At 54.3% G+C, this 16,784-nt stretch overlaps 1 protein-coding gene across 1 annotated transcript in view; it reads left to right on the top strand.

Moving 5' to 3' along the window:
• Nucleotides 1–6,231: 6,231 nt before the first annotated feature.
• The window catches only part of LOC148814855 (junction plakoglobin a-like), a 30,434-nt gene continuing 19,881 nt past the window's right edge, over nt 6,232–16,784 (top strand). The window contains exon 1 of the mRNA XM_088906282.1: nt 6,232–6,388. The gene's annotated coding sequence lies outside the window, so the exon portion shown is untranslated. The remainder of the gene's footprint in view (nt 6,389–16,784) is intronic.

Raw genomic sequence — 16,784 nt, forward strand, 5'->3', positions numbered from 1 at the left:
GTGTGCCTGAGGCACCACATGAATGAGATCAGGACGCCTTGCAGACAGCTGTGTCCGGAGCGATGCTGTGAGTAACATCTGTGTTGGTAAGTTCATTCATAAAAATGAAGTGACAATAATTGATTGTTGTTTCCTTTTTTTATTTTTCAAAGTTGTTTTTATCATTCCTGGTGTTCGACAGCTGAAAAGCAGCTTTAGGAACTTAGACCTCTGTGCCTGTCTGTAAACAGGGATCCTTTTCAGCTGATCGAATGCTGATGAACTCCAGCTTCCCTTTGCTTGTGATGCTCATTAACGCCCTGATAGACTGTCACACCCTGATTAGACGTGTCAGTAATTGAGTGTTAATGACGGACTACCTTCGTGTTTCTCACTGGGGTGATGAAGGATCGTCAGGAGGCTGCAGGTCTACTCCCTTGCCAAGGGGAAACTTGTACTCCAGGGCTTCTGACTAGTGCTCCAAGCACCACAGCTACATCAGTGTGGCAGCTTCGTAGACAGAGAGATTAAAAAGAACATTAAAGAACTGTAATTAATTTTTCATCTGCCATGAAACATCAGTTCCTCACAGAATAATCTGGCTGAAACCTCAAGGGGTCTGATTGTCACTTCTTTATTCTGCATGTTTCAGAATGCGGCCATTCAGGCCCAGTGTCCTGCAGCCTTGTCCTTTGTCCAGCTGACATGAAGGATTGCTCGCTCGGGTGGTGAGTGAGGACATGGAGGCAGGGAGGTGCAGGGAGCGTTAATCCCCCAGAGGACAGCACGTCGGGGGGGGGGGGGCAGTGGGTCTGGGTCCAAGGGATCTTCTCCAGCACATTAGGGGAAAGCGAGTGGTGATCCTTGTCAAGCTGCAGGACAGTACGGGGGCTGGGGGCATCCTCTCTCTGCCCTGACCGCAGCCCAGCGTGCAGGAGGGGACAGGGGTCAGACCGAGCAACGCACACCGCTGGTCCTGCTCGGTCGCACTGTCTGGGCTCCCTGGATCCGGGCCTGGATGCGTGGAGAAGCCTGGTGCTGCTCAGTAATCTGACCTGCTACTCTGTACATACAGTCCCCGCGCAGGATCACTGACATGAAAGTGCCAAACTAAAAACAAGTATCTGCTTCCTAATTGATCTTCTTGGGCTTGTGTATCCAGTAAAACAGTCAGAAAATGTGACAGTAGTTTCCAGCCCTGCTCCTGGATAGCATTGTGTCTTCCTTGCATGTTGTGTCTCAGAAGCCGAAGACAATTCTGGTTCCTGTACTGACCAGTAATGAAGACTCCTGTGTGCTCTATCATTGCAGACTCACACAATCTATGTCCTGGGCTGATTGTTAGTGAAACTGAGTTCCTGACACATAGAGGTCCTTCAAAACCCACTAGAGCCAGGGGAGGGTCTGAGTGGCTTGAAGCCTTTGTCTGATTTCATAGCTGCAGGAAAAGCAACATGAGTGAAGCAGCAGGCAGGACGTTTGGAATCTGCCCCCTCTGGCTCAGCCACCACCAGAGCCGAGCTCAGTCCCACTGCAGCTGACATACTTTCAATGCAAATCACACTTCGTAGAATCGCTGGTGTTTGCGTGCGGGATTCTGGATTTAATTAACTGCAGTGCAACCACCACATTAGGAAGAATCCCTCACAGAGATGGCACAGAGCTCATTTTCTCCAGCCGCGCTGAGGCTGGGTGCGCTGTATGCAGACAACAGGAGAGCAGGATATTGTCTTGGGGAAGGGTCTGTATGAGAGGAGTAGTGTCAGGGGGCGAGAGCGGGGAATGAGTTTTCCTGAGTGTCCACCAGACTTTGTGATTTGAGGTACGATGTAACCCCCCACACACACACACACACACACACACACACACACACACACACACACACGTCTGCACTTGATTCCACTGCACCTTACTGCACCACACTGCACCACAGCAGGTATTTGTAAGGGTCACGCAAATGTTTTGTCATGCTGCCCAAGAACAAAACACGTGGTATAATTTCAGAGTGCGTGGGGAATGTTTCCCTGTGGAGTGCGGAGTGTGGCCCAGAAGGAGGGCTTCCTGGCAGGGACAGCGGGTTCATGCTGCAGGACCCCAGTGACAGACCTTCAGCCAGAAAGAGAAACAGAACACAAAAGTCTTGTGCTGGGGTGTGATTTGAGGCCTGGAGTCTTTTTTGATTCCAAGCTGGGAATAGGCTCCCAGACTGTGAAGTGTATTTCAGTGTCTTTCAGTGGTTCTTTAACTTTTAATTATCAGCTCTGATGGATTGATTGATTGATTGATTGATTGATTGATTGATTGATTGGTTGATTCCCAGAACAATCCTGACTCAGGGAGAGCAGTGATCCTTTTCAGTCTTACCTGGGGAGGATGTGTAGAGTACAAATCCGAGGTACAAAGTCAGCAGTTCAAAATGTGGACCCTTAAATCTGTTATTCCAAACTTGGCAACATGGGCATGAGTGTAGACAATTGATGCAGACAGAGATGGTTATTCATGCAATTCAATTAATTGTATTAGAAATTACACTTGTTTATAGCAGATGTAACTGTCTTTAGCAATACAGACATCTTAACAGCAGTATCCTGTTTCTCAATTTGATCAACTCTGGACTGGGAATACTGAAGTGAGCTCTGGGCAGTGACCTGTACAGGTGGGTTCTGGTCAGCAGCGCCCAGCCCGCCAGCACCAGAGACACGCCTCTGCTCTCCGGTGGCTCGGCTCTTCCCTCTCCCTGCGCGGGGAAAGGCTCTCTGTGTCATGCACACTGCTCCTGGCGCGGGCGTACAGACTGCCTTGCCTGAGAGCTGCGGAGCTTCTGGATCAATGAGCTCCGTTGTGTAACTGACAGAGAACAACCCTGCAATGGGAAGCGCAGTTTCCTCCAGGACGGAGCCCAGTTTGAAATATCTGCCTCGCTGGTGCAGGGCGCTGGAGCACCCTGCCTGTCTGACTGCCTGCCGGCTGGCTGTGGAGTCAAGCAGATCAGTGTTGCTCAACCTGTTCTGTACCACACAGCGCCCTGAGGTCCTCCTCCTTGAGCAGCCCAGAGCACGAACGCAGTTCAGTCAGTAGGGCTCCTCCGGGCCGCTGCATGGACCAGTCAGCGTTGCTCCGTCACCAGCACTGTCACTGGGGCAGCGACAGCATGTCTGTGGCCAGCCGCACACTGGCGCTGCACAGCCGGCGTAGTCCGGGGGTTTCTCTAGCTGGTGTTCTGGGGTGCCCCTGAGATGGACTTCACCTTTACTTTCAATGTACCTTTAGAAAAAGAAGGCTGGGGGGGGGCAATAGTGTCCCCACTGTGGCCACACTTGGGAAAATGTTCTCAGTCAGGTCCAGTCAAGCTTGGCAAGAATCGCCTAAGCCAAGCTCAGCCCCCTCCCCACGCTAGAGAGCACACAGCAGCCTTGTGACACAGGTCAAGTGTGAAAAGCAGGTCTGTCCAGTCTAAATCCCAGTTTGGAGACACCCAATCAGATCTGAAATGATAGCCTCAGATTTAAGTGAGTTAAATTCTCAGAGAATTCGCAATTAAATTAGAAGCATGGAAGCCCCAGCACTCTAGTGCTAATTTAAGATTTTAAACAAAAGCTTTTTATTCCTTTCAGAAGATCGCTCTCTGGCTTTCAGCACAGTGTGCTTAAGAGATAATTAATTTCCACCTCTCCCTTTTGTAGCTTTAAGAACAAATTAGAATAATAAAAAATCTCTATATGGTGTCTAATCTATTCTCTTCTAATTATCTTTTTTAGGTGGTTCTTAAACCTCTATGTGCAGAGAAATTAGCAGAGAGCAGAGCTGCTGTTCTTTATAGCTGAAGGGGTCTAAGAATAATTGATGCATCTCTTTTCAAAAGGTTGTGATAGCCGCAGAGGGCTTCTGGGTCCTGCGTCGTGAGTAATTTCACTGGATCTGCCAGAAGGCCACTTTACTTCCATCACCGTCTCAGTCAAACTGAACACAGATGAAAGGAGGAATAAACAAATAGATGAAATAAATAAGGGCCAGGCCAGCGGAAAGCAGCTATTGCACAAACAACGAACGACCGTGCATGCTCACTCAAAAGCAAAAGGAAGGACACAATAATGAAAGTCTCCGCAGGCCTGTTTTTCTAACAGGAAAGGCAGCTCTTGCACACACTGTCATTAGCCCTGAGGCAGCGGCAGGACGCCAGTGGCCTGAGATACTCAACAGCTCAGGACTCAGGCCTCGGGCCAGCAGCACATCGGCTCCACACAGCAGGCTCTGGGGGCGCAGAAAAGAGCTGGGGGCAGTAAGCTCTTCTCCGGCCTGCAGCGCAGGGGACTGGTCTGATGGAGGGTCGTGGAGCAGACCCAGCAACCCTGGACTTCTGCTCCCGGCCCTGCTGAGCTCCTGAGTCCTCGTCAGCCTGTTCCCTACAGTGTTCCCTTACTGGCACCTGCTGCCCCTGCGCCCCAAAAAGATCTGCTTTCTCTGCAGCTGCCCCCCCAGCTCAAGCAGAAAGCAGAGCGAAGAATCCCGAGATAAGATATTTATAGTCCTTCTCTGATTTCTGCAGGACCTGTATTCTTATTTCTCTTTCTTTAGCCTCTTTCTTGTTATCTCTCTTTTCATTTAAAGCTAAATGAGGAATTCTGCTACACGGGCAGATAGAGCTAAAAACGAACACCCACCAACATTTGAGCTGTGTTCTGATGGGAAGAAAGGGTGGGATTGTTTCAGGGGGAGCTCAGCAGTAACAAATCCATCAGGGTCCATGTTTCCTCTACCAGAGCACTGAGAAAACGTGCCTGTCAAGCACTGTTGCTGAGTAAGCCTCTCTTCTCCGGGAATGAGATCTCAAGTGAGAGCCTCCGCACAGGTAACACAGAGGGGCACACCTGCCAGGGCCTGACGTTCCCACGCCACACCTGTCAGCTGCAGCCTGTGAACCGGGACAGAGGCTGCAGGGCAGGGTGCTGTCTGTGAGCTCCAGGGTGGGACCAGTGTCAGTCTGTATCCCGAGCGGATTATTAGGTGTTAATTCATTATGGTTGGGCGGAGTGGTGGCTCTGTGGCTAAGGATCTGCGCCTATGGCTGGAAGGTTGCTGGTTCAAATCCCAAATCCCAAATCCCAAGAGGAATCCTACTATGCTCTGTTGGGCCCCTGAGTGAGGCCCTTAACCCCAGCTGCTCCAGGGGTGCTGGATAAATGGCTGACCCTGCACTCTGACCCCAAGCTTCTTCTCTGTCTCACAGAGAGCAAGTTGGGGTATGTGAACAGACAAATTCCTAATACAAGAAATTGTATAGGGCCAATGAAGTGATCTTAATGTTTTGTACAAAAAAAAACTAATGTAACAGGACTTTGTGTGTAGAAAACTGTATTGTTTCACTTTGTTTTATTTTAGACTCTAGCCATAAACATATTTGTTACATGACTCTTGAGGGCAGAGCCCTGGCCCTGGATTCTTGGGGTGCTGTCTGTGTGGAGTTTGTATGTTCTCCCCAGGATCGCGTGAGTTTCATCCAGGTGCTCCAGCATTATTTGAATTAGCAGATCTATTCAACATATGGTTTGCCTTCGCATGCAATTTGTTTAAATTCATTTCTAGCAGTTCTTCCTCATTTAAGCAAAAAGCTCAATACGTTACTTTTGCCCTCGATCCCGGAGCCGCAGTCCCAGCGCGATCCCTGGGGAATGGCTTTGCTGGGAGCACGAGTTTCATCTCTCTTCAGCACGGGGCAGAAAACACGACCTCAAAGCTTCTGGTCAACACAAGCGGATAAAGGTCATATTGAAGGGTTCATAAGGTCGTAAGTCTATTTCTGTTCGTGATAACAAGGGGCAGTACTAATGGCGTTGAGACTGTGTTCATTTACCAGCAGGCCTGTGACTCACTACCTGTCTGGGCACAGTTTCATCACGTCACACAGGTGTGGCTCATTTCCACTTTACCTTTCCTAGGTATCCTGATCTCACGAGAGAAAAACACGAGGGGGCGGGGCATTGTGGAGAGAGGTGACAACGCCTTGTGTAACACACGCCCCCCCGTGCACGCCCCCACACGCCAGAAACCAATGAAAAGCTTTGAAGGGCGGGTCTTTGTTGAGCAGAGATGATTGACGTCAAGACTGAGCGCTCCGCTGGTTTTATCTTAAGAGCGATTGGCCACATTCCTGCCACTCATCTAGCGCTGGGACACACCCTTACTGCCCTAACGCCCAATGGGCGCACGGATTCCGAGCCGTGGGCGGGCAGAGGCAGTGTGGGCGGTGTCTGGAGGAGAGCGCTGCTGTCTCTCGGTTATTGTTCAGTCGAGTCCGGAGTCTGGTGGTTGTGGGGGTTTGTGGCGGAAACGCTGTGCAACAAACTTTTTTTTTTACCCCGTTCGCCGAGTTCCTGGATTCACGGACGAGATCGACTATCTTTTTCCAAAGGTAGAGAATGTTTAACTGTCTTTTTTCTCCTGAGCGACGGCCAGTGTTCGTACTAAACGAGGATGCGGTCTGTACTTCTGTGCGAGCGCTTCGGTAGGGGCTCGGGCTTTCCAGTTTCTCCCTGATGCGGCTGCTTGCGGTCTGTTGAAATGTGGGAACGGTGTTTGTTTTCAGCCTGCTGTTTGGATAATGTGAACGTCTTGCTTATCGGTGTCTGTCTCCTTTTCCAGTGCGATCTCTATCCGGGGTGTCGCTTGTGTTATTATTCCGAGAAGGAAAGGGAAGGAGAAAGAAAATGTTGCGCCGGTGTGTGGAAACTTTGAGGACGGTCTCGGCAGCTGTCACTGGCTTGAGCATTAAGATGGCCAGTAACTGTGCAGCTACAGGCGAGACTCCGTGTCTGAATGGGAGCTGTTTCGGCTCTTCTTGGGAGACAGGTGGGGCGCTGCCGGGCTGTGGGCAGCTGGCGTGTGCGGGGAGTTTTCCCGGTCCACACAGCTGGAGAAAGTTGCAACATTGTAAATCTGAGCGGCGATCCGACGTGTTGAGCAGAAATAGGCTGGAAGAGTTACAGTGCGCGGTTTACCGAGGGCGGGAGCTCTCCCCTACTACACCGGAGTTTGTTGGGCTCGTCCCTGGCTGCACTCCGCAGCGCAGTTCGGCTCCGCCGAGCTGTCCTCATTGTGTGGCTGTGCTTGAGCTGGGCTGCTCTTCCTGTCCGGACTGCCGCGCACACCCGTGTGCTCCGGGCGGTGAGGCGCGCCCACCCGTCGCGGTGAGCAATTGTGGGAGCAGCTGGGGGGGGGGCGCGCACTGGTGCAGACGGAAGCGCGCCTCTCCCTGCCTCCCGGGGGGGGGCGCCGCACAGAAGTTACATTTTGTCAACTTCCCCTGGCTTTGCCCGACTGACTAGCGACATTTGATGTGTGAATTTCCAGTCCCTTTAATAAGTCGCACTACATTATCACCCGCAGTTTTGAAGTCTCCAGTTTATCTTGTGCATAAGTCGTCCAGCCCTTGGGGCTACAGTTCTGATTCCAGAGTGATGTCCCCCGCTTCTCCGCCTTTGTCGTGAGCGCCTGCACGTTGTTGCGGCTCTTGGTGGAGCTGGCTGTAGGGGAGGCTGTTCCGAGCGGCCGGACTGGTCACAATGTAAACAAGCCCCACCCCCACGGGCGGCAGACCGTCCCCGAACCGGACCTCCCACCCCCTCTGTGCTCTGGGGCGGTTTGAACCTTCAGCGACACCAGTGGTGCGGGCGCCTCGGTTAGCGTTCCTCTTCTCTGTATGCAGTGATTACACGATTATAAACCCGTCCAGACTTGTCCACCTTAGACGGGAGTCTCGGCGCCTGCGGGGCGGGGGAAGTGTGTCGACCTGGTCTTGTTGACGCGGAAGATCCGCCAGCTCGGACGGGCTGTTGACGAGTGACGAGAGCGAAGCGCGCAGGGGCTCCTCCGCGCAGGGGGGGGTCGGGGTGGTGAAGTCCTTAAATCAAGCCTGTCTTGTTTTGAGTCGGAGATCCGATGCTGTGAGGCTGACGGAGCTGCGGGAGAAGCGCACGCGGCTGGCAGGACCCTCTGCGCGAGGGGGCGGCGCATTCCACTCATTCCATCCCGGAGCTGCAGTCGGCGCCTCCAGAGCAGCGACCGGGGGCTGCGGAGGCACAGAGAGGACTGAGGCAGGAGGCAGCTGTGAACTCTTGACCCTTCGCGGCCACAGCAGAGCCTGCCTGCCTGCCTCTTGCGCTGGGAGGAAGGGGTGACCCTTTCCTGTCGGACTGGCGGGCTTGTCTGGGACCGTGAGGTGTTACACCTGCGCGCTGGTGCCGGTGCTGGTGGGATGGCCTGACAGGCTTCCTCCAGGGACCGAACTCCCTCTGTACCTGGGGCGGCGCTGGTCTCTACTGTGGGGGGGCAGCTGCTGAGCCCACTACTGGCATACCCGCTGTTCTGTGGGGCAGGTGCAGTGGCTCTGTGGCTCAGGATCTGCACTTGTGGCTGGAAGGCTGCCAGTTCAAATCCCGCGGAATCCTACTCCGTTGGGCCCCTGAGCAAGGCCCTTAACCCCAGCTGCTCCAGGGGTGCTGTATAAATGGCTGACCCTGCGCTCTGACCCCAAGCCTCTCTCCCTGTCTGTGTGTCTCATGGAAAGCAAGCTGGGGCCTGTGAAAAGACAAATTCCTAATGCAAGAAATTGTATAGGGCCAATAAAGTGATCTGTTCTGAGGTGGCATGCTGATGGCTCCTCTTGCCCAGGAGCAGCAGTGGGCTCGGTGAGGCAGTTTGTGGGTTCGGGGGCCCCAGGTGCCCTCTGCCCCTGTCACCGCGGTTCGATCTCCTCCACGTGCGCGAGAGAGCTCATCTCTTCCCTGTTGAGCAGCTGTGCGAGGGGACCCCAGAGGTCCCGGATTCTTCAGAGGAGCAAGGAGGAGGATGGAGAGAGGAAGCAAGCTGCGGACTTGACTCCTCTGGGGGGAGGGGGAGCTCTGCGATGTGGCTCTGGGGCGTCTTGATATGTCCATCAGCAGGAGAGGCATGTCCAGTCACACAGCGATTTCATCCCACTGTTAGCTAGGACACAGCGCTCACACTCGCTCAGTGTCTGTGAGCCTTCGTGTGCACGGTGTCCACCAGCTTGCAGTCGCAGTCGGGTTCGGATTCACATCGTGTGTGACCGAGGCGACGCCAGCTAGCGGCTGCCAGCGCAGAGCGCCGGGGCTGGCGAGAATCCAGCTCTGCCGCGGTCAGGCGTCGCTCCTGCCCCGCGGGGGTGCTGGTCAACACCCCGATCGGAGCCTCTCCAGAGCAGTGGAGTGGCTCTCGGCGGTTTTCGGAAGGTGGCCAAACAGCTCAGTGTTTCACATTAAAGCCACGTCTCGGCAGGTCAGCTGGCCTGAGGCTGCAGTCAGAGGGCCAGCGCGGGGGGGAGGCCACAGCTGTCACTGTGAGACTCGCCAGTTCCTCCTGCAGGACAAGCGCAGCTGACAGCAGGCCTGTTCGCTCTATATAGGTTAATATTTCCCAGGGCTGCCAGTTTAAATAAATAAAACTGCACAGATCTTTTCAGGGGAGGCTTGGACATGAGCACAGTGACGCTAAAAGCTTCTTAATTCCCCATGCGGGCTCCATCAAGCCCTGCGCTACTGTACGTCGTTCTCCTTGTGTGTCGGCGCGTCTGTTGACACATGTTGAAGGTGACGCTGGAGGGCTGCTCTTTATGGGGCGTGGCAGCCCAGAACCTCAGCAGAGCCTGCTGGAGTGTGGTGGGAACAGGCCAGGGCTCGTCGACACCGGCTGCCGTTTCGGCTCGTCTTTGGGCTACCCGATCCAACTTAATTGCATTAATTAAATCATTACCCCGCCATGCCGATCCTGGCATGACTCTGGAGCCTCTGCTCGTTAGTGAGATCTACTGATGAAGCCTGGGGCACTAAAGTCCCTTGGCGGGGCCATGTTCCCTGCCAGGATTGGGGTAACCTCTGCTGCCTGTTATTTTCTGCGTGGACCTTAGCTCTTGCAGGGGCTCCTGGGTATGGCCCGGCGTTAGGAAGCTGTCAGCTATTAAATACTCTTCTCCGTTCAGCAAATGTGCTGTTTGTGTGTGTGGAGGGGGGGGAGCAGATGAGCTCCTTAACAGGGCTGTCGTTTTTTAATTGTTGTGTTTAATAGGTTCTGTCACTGCTTTCAGGAGTCCCATTCAGCAAATCCCCTCTCCAGCAGAGCCTCTCGGTGCAGATGTGCGTGTTGGGCATTGAGCACTAATCTCTCCCTCTTCGAGCAGCGGCAGGCGGGTGATATCTCTGCGCTTGAGCCCGGAGCCAGGGCCCGCTCTCCCACAGAGACCCGCGGAGGACGTGCCAGCGTCCAGGTGTCTGTGTCGGACTCGTCCTGAAAGCTCAGGGAAAAGAAAACCGCGTTTGTGGATTTCAAGGCCAGGAGAGGGGTTTTTATTTCCCGCGGGGCGTTGGTTTAAACTGGGCGCCCGAGGATGGGAGGAGACTGGCTCTCGGGAGCCGTGGAGGAGTCTGCTATCGGCTGCACCTTCCCGGGCTCCTCCGTAGCGTGTCGCCACCCCTCCCCAGAGCTCGGTGCAGCTTTAACAGCAGATCGTCTAATCCCCATCGGACCGCGAACAAAGCCCTGGGGAATCTCCTTATCTGGGAGCAGCAGTCTTCTCCGTGCAGATTAACATAGCGCCGCTCGGCTAATCCGTAGGGTTTTAAAGCTGCACCCAAATGAATGCCTGTTGATGCTGGTAATCAGAACCCAGACTCATGACCTCGTCCTCCTCTGTTTCCCGGACCCTGAGATGTCAATCTCTCTAGCCCCCTGTTCCCTGTTTCTCAGAGCACAAGACCTCAGGGCCGCCAGCAGCTCTCCCAGGTGAACCGGCAGCAGGTTGGTCCACTATTGTAGCAAATGAAGGGGGGGGAAAGCACAGAGTGTCTGTTGCACCTCTGGGAAGTGGAGCTCCCCACTGTTCCCCCCCCCCCACCCCGAAGAAAATGGTACAGCCTGATTTCCCTGGGATGTCCTGTGGAGGACAGCAAAGTCCTAGCGGACAGTGCATAATGGGTCTGGACACTCTCGGGTCTCCCAGTTTAATACAGAAATGTGGTTTCTAACGGTTGAAAAGTCTTTACATTGTACACGCTGTGGGGGACATCGGGGGCATTTGGGGGCCACGTTGGGGACTGTACAGGCAGGGGATATCGGACACAAGCTGTGCGTCGGTGGGCTGCTGTTCTCAGTCCGAGGCCACGGGTGTTGACAGCTGTACCCAGCGTGGATGTCTCGCTCTTGCATCGCCCAGCATTGACAGCACAGCACGCCACACAGCAGGTGCCCTCTGCCCTTCACACGCGTTCCCTGTTTTATAATGGAGCCACAAACCCGATGGCTGTGCTGCACTGGCTCCAGCAGTGGGGGTGTAATTCAGCTTAATTCGCTGCGTCTGAGGTTCTGGCTGTGCTGGTTTGACTGTTTCCGTGTGGTTTGTGTTCCACGGCACTGCCTCTCACTCCCTTTGCACAGAGCGTTTGGAAGTGAAGGTCGCTGCTTTGTGAAACATTAGAAAGAGAAAGCCCAGGATCTTCAGAGGAGCCCTATTGATTTTTGCTAGAAAGCATGACTGGCCTAATTAGTGTCTGCTCGTTGGCCTCTGATGGTTGGGAATTGACTAATGGATGTAACGGAGACGCTTCCCTTGTGTGGAGACCTGGATCAGCTGAGCCGCTGGCCCCTTTTAGACACGGGGACTCGGGACCCCAAAGACAAGCCGTGAGCCCTCTGGCCTGGCGTGCAGAGCCCCCCCCCCCCCCCCGCACCGTGAATCCCAGCGGCAAACTTGGAAGGAGCACGTGAGAGCTCTTCCTGCGGATCTGGGGAGGGGCCGGGACAGACAGCGGGCAACTGAATCGTTCGCAGTCAGGAGTGACGAGAAGATCTCCGAGGGTCAGTCACATCCCTCTGGAGGAGGAAAGGCAGGGTGCTTTGCTGGTGGAGTTGCAGCTGGGGGACTGCCTCTTAGACGGAGGTGCAGGACAGAAGGGCTTCTGGTATCTGGCCCCCAGGCGTGGAGTGGGGTGTGAGGACGCAGTCTGCTCCATGCCTGCTGGGCGCCGGTGTCGTTCTGGCATTATTGTCTACAGTGGAGAGCTGGGTTAGGCTTTGGGGGGCAGAGGTCGAGGGGCAGGTGAAGGAGAAGATCCCCCACTGGACTGTGCTGTGTGCGACAGCGAGCGCCTTTGTGTGTATTAATCCCTATGTCTCTCATGGGCTCCAGTCAGGATCTTGAGCCTGCTGCCAGCTCCACTCAGCATCCCTCTTGCTTTCTGCTTCTCTCTCACTCAAGGCGCTCAGTGCTCTCGTGCTCTTCTTCTCTGTCCTCTGTGCCTCTGGGGTCTCCCAGCTCTCAATTCCTTTGGCTCTGGGGTACAGCTCTTCCCAGTCCTTCCCAGTGCCGAGCTGAGTTCGGGAGGTGTGAGAGTTGTATTTGCATGACCCTCCGAGCCCCCGCGCCTTTCAATAAAGCTCCCTGGAAATCTCTGCCCCTCCTCTCTCGCAGCTCCCCAGCTCCATGTCTGCCTCGATCTGAGAGTGCCTCCTGTCCCAGACCTGTTTGGCCATTGTGATCCAGTGGAAACATCATTTCCTGCTCACAATGATAAAATTATCACCGGCGCTTGTTTCCCAACGTCAGAAACCCAATTAGTAATGATCCTACTTTCCGGTAACATGGAGATAAACTCTTATCTGAGCTAGAGGAGAGCTGGAGCTGGGTTACTCTGAGCCAGCCCAGTGCTCTCCACTGCCGTATAACTAAGACACACCGATCCTGAAAGATGTCAATTAAATGATTCAATTCTGGCCAAAGCAGGGTTCTGCAGAGAGCTGTGGAGTGGAACTCCTGCATGTTTGGCTGCCATGCCTCATGTGAGCATGTGTTTTCTTTCAAATTGTATTTCAAAGTCTGAAAGTGTCTTCGTTCCATGCTGACTGTCCCTGAAGTCTCTCTCTTACCCCTGTTTGTGGAAAGAGGACAGGAGAACAAAACCTCTCCTCATGCTTCCCAGGTCCCTGTGGCGATGGGTGCGAATTGCCAGAATCCCAAATTAATTAATATTTATCCCTTTGTTTCATTCCCATACACTTCTGCCCTCATCTTTCTTCATGTCCCCTAGCTGCCCTGCTGGGTGTGCGAGTCCCCCTGGTGTCCTGGGGCGTGTCCATACCCAGTACACGCAGGGGGTTCAAGCACCCCTGTCTCTGCGTTTCTGGGGTTCGAGTTGACAGCAGAACAGACGAGAGCTTCATCTTCTGGTGAGAGGGGGTTCTGTCTACAGACCAGCATGAGAAACGCTTTGCTCTGCTAGGGGGTGGGGGACAGATGAGAATAGGTGTTCTGCTGCCAGTTTCAGGTGCTGGGACCTTCGCTTTCATTTCTAGAAGAATACAGTTACAGTGGTTGCAAATGAGAGGAGACTGTAAAGCAGATTTTTCTACTTGCAAACTACTGGTTGATCCCTGTATCTTGTCCAGATCAGCCTGGATGGCAGTGGCTGGGGGTTTGCTCTAGACTGGCTCTCTGTGCGACAGGGCTGGGCTTTGCTCTAGACCGGCTCTCTGTGCGACAGGGCTGGGCTTTGCTCTAGACCGGCTCTCTGTGCGACAGGGCTGGGTTTTGCTCTAGACCGGCTCTCTGTGCGACGGGGCTGGACTTTGCTCTAGACCGGCTCTCTGTGCGACGGGGCTGGACTTTGCTCTAGACCGGCTCTCTGTGCGACAGGGCTGGGTTTTGCTCTAGACCGGCTCTCTGTGCGACGGGGCTGGACTTTGCTCTAGACCGGCTCTCTGTGCGACGGGGCTGGACTTTGCTCTAGACCGGCTCTCTGTGCGACGGGGCTGGACTTTGCTCTAGACCGGCTCTCTGTGCGACGGGGCCGGGGCTTGCTCTAGACCGGCTCTCTGTGCGACGGGGCCGGGGCTTGCTCTAGACCGGCTCTCTGTGCGACGGGGCTGGGTTTTGCTCTAGACCGGCTCTCTGTGCGACGGGGCTGGGCTTTGCTCTAGACCGGCTCTCTGTGCGACGGGGCCGGGGCTTTGCTCTAGACTGGCTCCCTCACTCTCTGTGTGAGAGAAGTGCTTCCTGTTGTTAGTCCTAAGTGCCCTTGTGTCCTGAGGGCCTGAGGTGGTTGTGGAGCTTGAAGTCATCCACTCGCCTGACGAGCTCAGTGTGGTTTATGCGGCTGGTAAAACCTGGAATGGCTTAAACTGTTGTGCAGTGGAGTTTTCCTGGGATTGGATCATTTAAGCATCCCACTACCCGGGTGAAGCAGTTTGTAAGGATGTGTTCTATTTATTCAGGTTTTTACTCACACCTGAAGAAGGCTCCACGGCCGAAACGTTGTGTTTTCTTTCTTCTCTTTTCAGCATGGAATAAACCTATTACCTGTTCCTTTGTATTCTATTTATTACTAGTTAGTTTCTGTTTCGCTTCCTGGGTCATCCAAGGGAGATCTGAGCTCCTGAGCTCCTGTTCTCCTGCGGTGCACGAGGACGAGCTCCGGTGTGTGAGACCGCAGCAGGGCGGCTGGGCTCCCTGCTGCCAGCAGCTGGTTAACTGTCTGAGAGAATAAAAGCTGTGCTCCTGCCCCTGTCCCCTTGCCAGCGCCCACATTCCCCTGAAGTATTCATGAGCTGTCGTCCTGGCTCTGTCCTGGGAGACACTCATGCATATCACCTGCGAAGCGCAGGGCCGGGTCTGGCTGTGCCACCCGGCGCGGGCCTGTCTGCTCTGCCACGCTCCAGTGCCCGCGGTGTCTCGTGGCGTGGGTTCGCTCGTGCTGATTCACTTATCTACTTGGCCGAAACTCAGCAGGCCCCTCATCTGGCATGAGGATGCACTTGGACTTAGACGTTCCTGCTGTTTTTGCAGGTAAGGATGTTGTTCTCCAGCTCCTGTCCATCTGTGTCTCTCCATCCATCTGTTCATCCCTACTTTCCTCCTCACTCTCGTTTCATTTATCTGCTTCCCTATGCTCCCTGTGTGTGCTCGTTAGCCAGGGGCTTCAAGGTCGTTTTGCTCCCTGGTGCTCAGGCTTGGCCCAGCGGGTCACTGATTGCTTTGCTGCAGCTGCAAACAGCTGGATTCCACTTCTGCAGCTGTGCAGAGAAACAGATCCCAGAGCTCCGGGCCATCTGCTCAACCCAGGGAAACGGGCCAGTGTGCTGGACAGCGGACTGCTTTTCCGGGCCCAGAACTGCCCAGAAGAAACCACAGTCGATCAAAAAGGATACATGTGGAAATAAAGACTAGAGTTAAATCCCTCTCCACCATCCTGAGAGAGAATGTCTGTGTTAAGTGCCCTCGCAGCAAACTGTAAAATCAGTAGTAGAGAGTATTTTTAGAGCCACCCCCCTCCACAACATCAGATTTAATTACTGTCAGATACTCAGTCTGTTGAACACAGTACAACCCAGCTCCTACTGCAGCTGCAAATGTTGAACACAATTCTGACTGCAAGTGCTGGCTGCCAGGAGCTGCTGTGATTCTTGTGTTGTTTCTAAACCCTGGCTCCTGCAAGTGTCCTTGGCTAAGTAACCTGATGGCTTGTGCACAGGCATCCCTCCCGGCCTGTCCCGGCTGAGCTTCTGTGCCCTGTGTTATCGGCAGGTACTAGCGATGGCTGCAGGACACTTTCTCCCAGGGTCTTTGTCATCATTGCCAGAAGCTCTGTCACCCTGCAGCCCACTGGAGCTCAGCAGGTGTGAGCCTGGCCAGTACCTGGATGGGAGACTCCTTGGAAAGCTGAGGGTGCTTCTGGAAGAGGCGTTAGTGGGGCCAGTAGTGGGCGCTCACCCTGCGATCTGTGTCGGTCCATGTGGGTCCTAATGCCCCAATATAGTGACAGGGACAGGCGCCGTCCTTCAGATGAGATGTAAAACCGAGGTCCTGACTCTCTGTGGTCATTAAACATCCCAGGGTGTTTCTCGAAAAGAGTAGGGGTGTTACCCTGGTGTCCTGGTCAAATCTCCCCCTGGCCTTTACCAATCATGGCCTCCTAATAATCCCCATTTATGAACTGGCTTCATCACTCTGCTCTCCTCCCCACTGAGAGCTGGTGTGTGGCGAAAGGACTGGCACATCATCCAGGTGGGGCTGCACACTGGTGAGGGTGGAGGGGATCCCCATTACCTGGAAAGCTCTTTGAGCAGAGTCCAGAAAAGAGCTATATAAGTGTGAGCAATTCTGAATTATATTTCGCACCCCCCTCGTTCCTGTGTGAGCTCGGCTGGGGCTCGCCCGAAGCCGTCTTTGTGGGCGCCATTCTTCCGGGGGTCAGGCTGGAGACCTGGGGGCTGGGTGGGGCCGTCGGGCCTGCGCCTCTGCTCAGTGTGCTATTTCAGGAATGGCCCGAGCGCCTCCTGCTGCCCCAGGCTGAAGCAGCTGTATGGGCTCCCTCTCTTGCTCTGGGGAGCCCCTGGCCCCCCGAGGCAGCTCGGCAGGATTGTTAACGCGCTGAGACGTTGCCCTAATGCCTTGTGACTGTTTGAACTGGCTGAAGCTAATTTCATTAAATGCGCATTGAGTCATTCTGGACACTTCCCAAAACAGAAACGAATAGGCATCCGGAACCTTAGCACAATCCCAGGAATTCTGGTTCCCAGTGGGATTCTGGCTGTTTTTGCACTTGAGTACGGTTGATTTTTGTTAGATTGCTGCTGTCTGCTCCCCTGGTGGCTTGAGTGCCGACAGGAGAGCTGCTCTGTGCTCTGCCCGGCCTGGGCAGTTGCCCTGGGGGTTATGGGGGGCTGCTCTCTGCGTCTCCCTGCCTTTCTGAGGAGAGGGGATTCTGGGAAACGGGGCAGAGGTTGACCTGTTAGAGCACAGA

This window comes from Atractosteus spatula, chromosome 26 (assembly GCF_055471065.1).
Source record: "Atractosteus spatula isolate fAtrSpa1 chromosome 26, fAtrSpa1.hap1, whole genome shotgun sequence".
Taxonomy (NCBI): Eukaryota; Metazoa; Chordata; class Actinopteri; order Semionotiformes; family Lepisosteidae; genus Atractosteus; species Atractosteus spatula.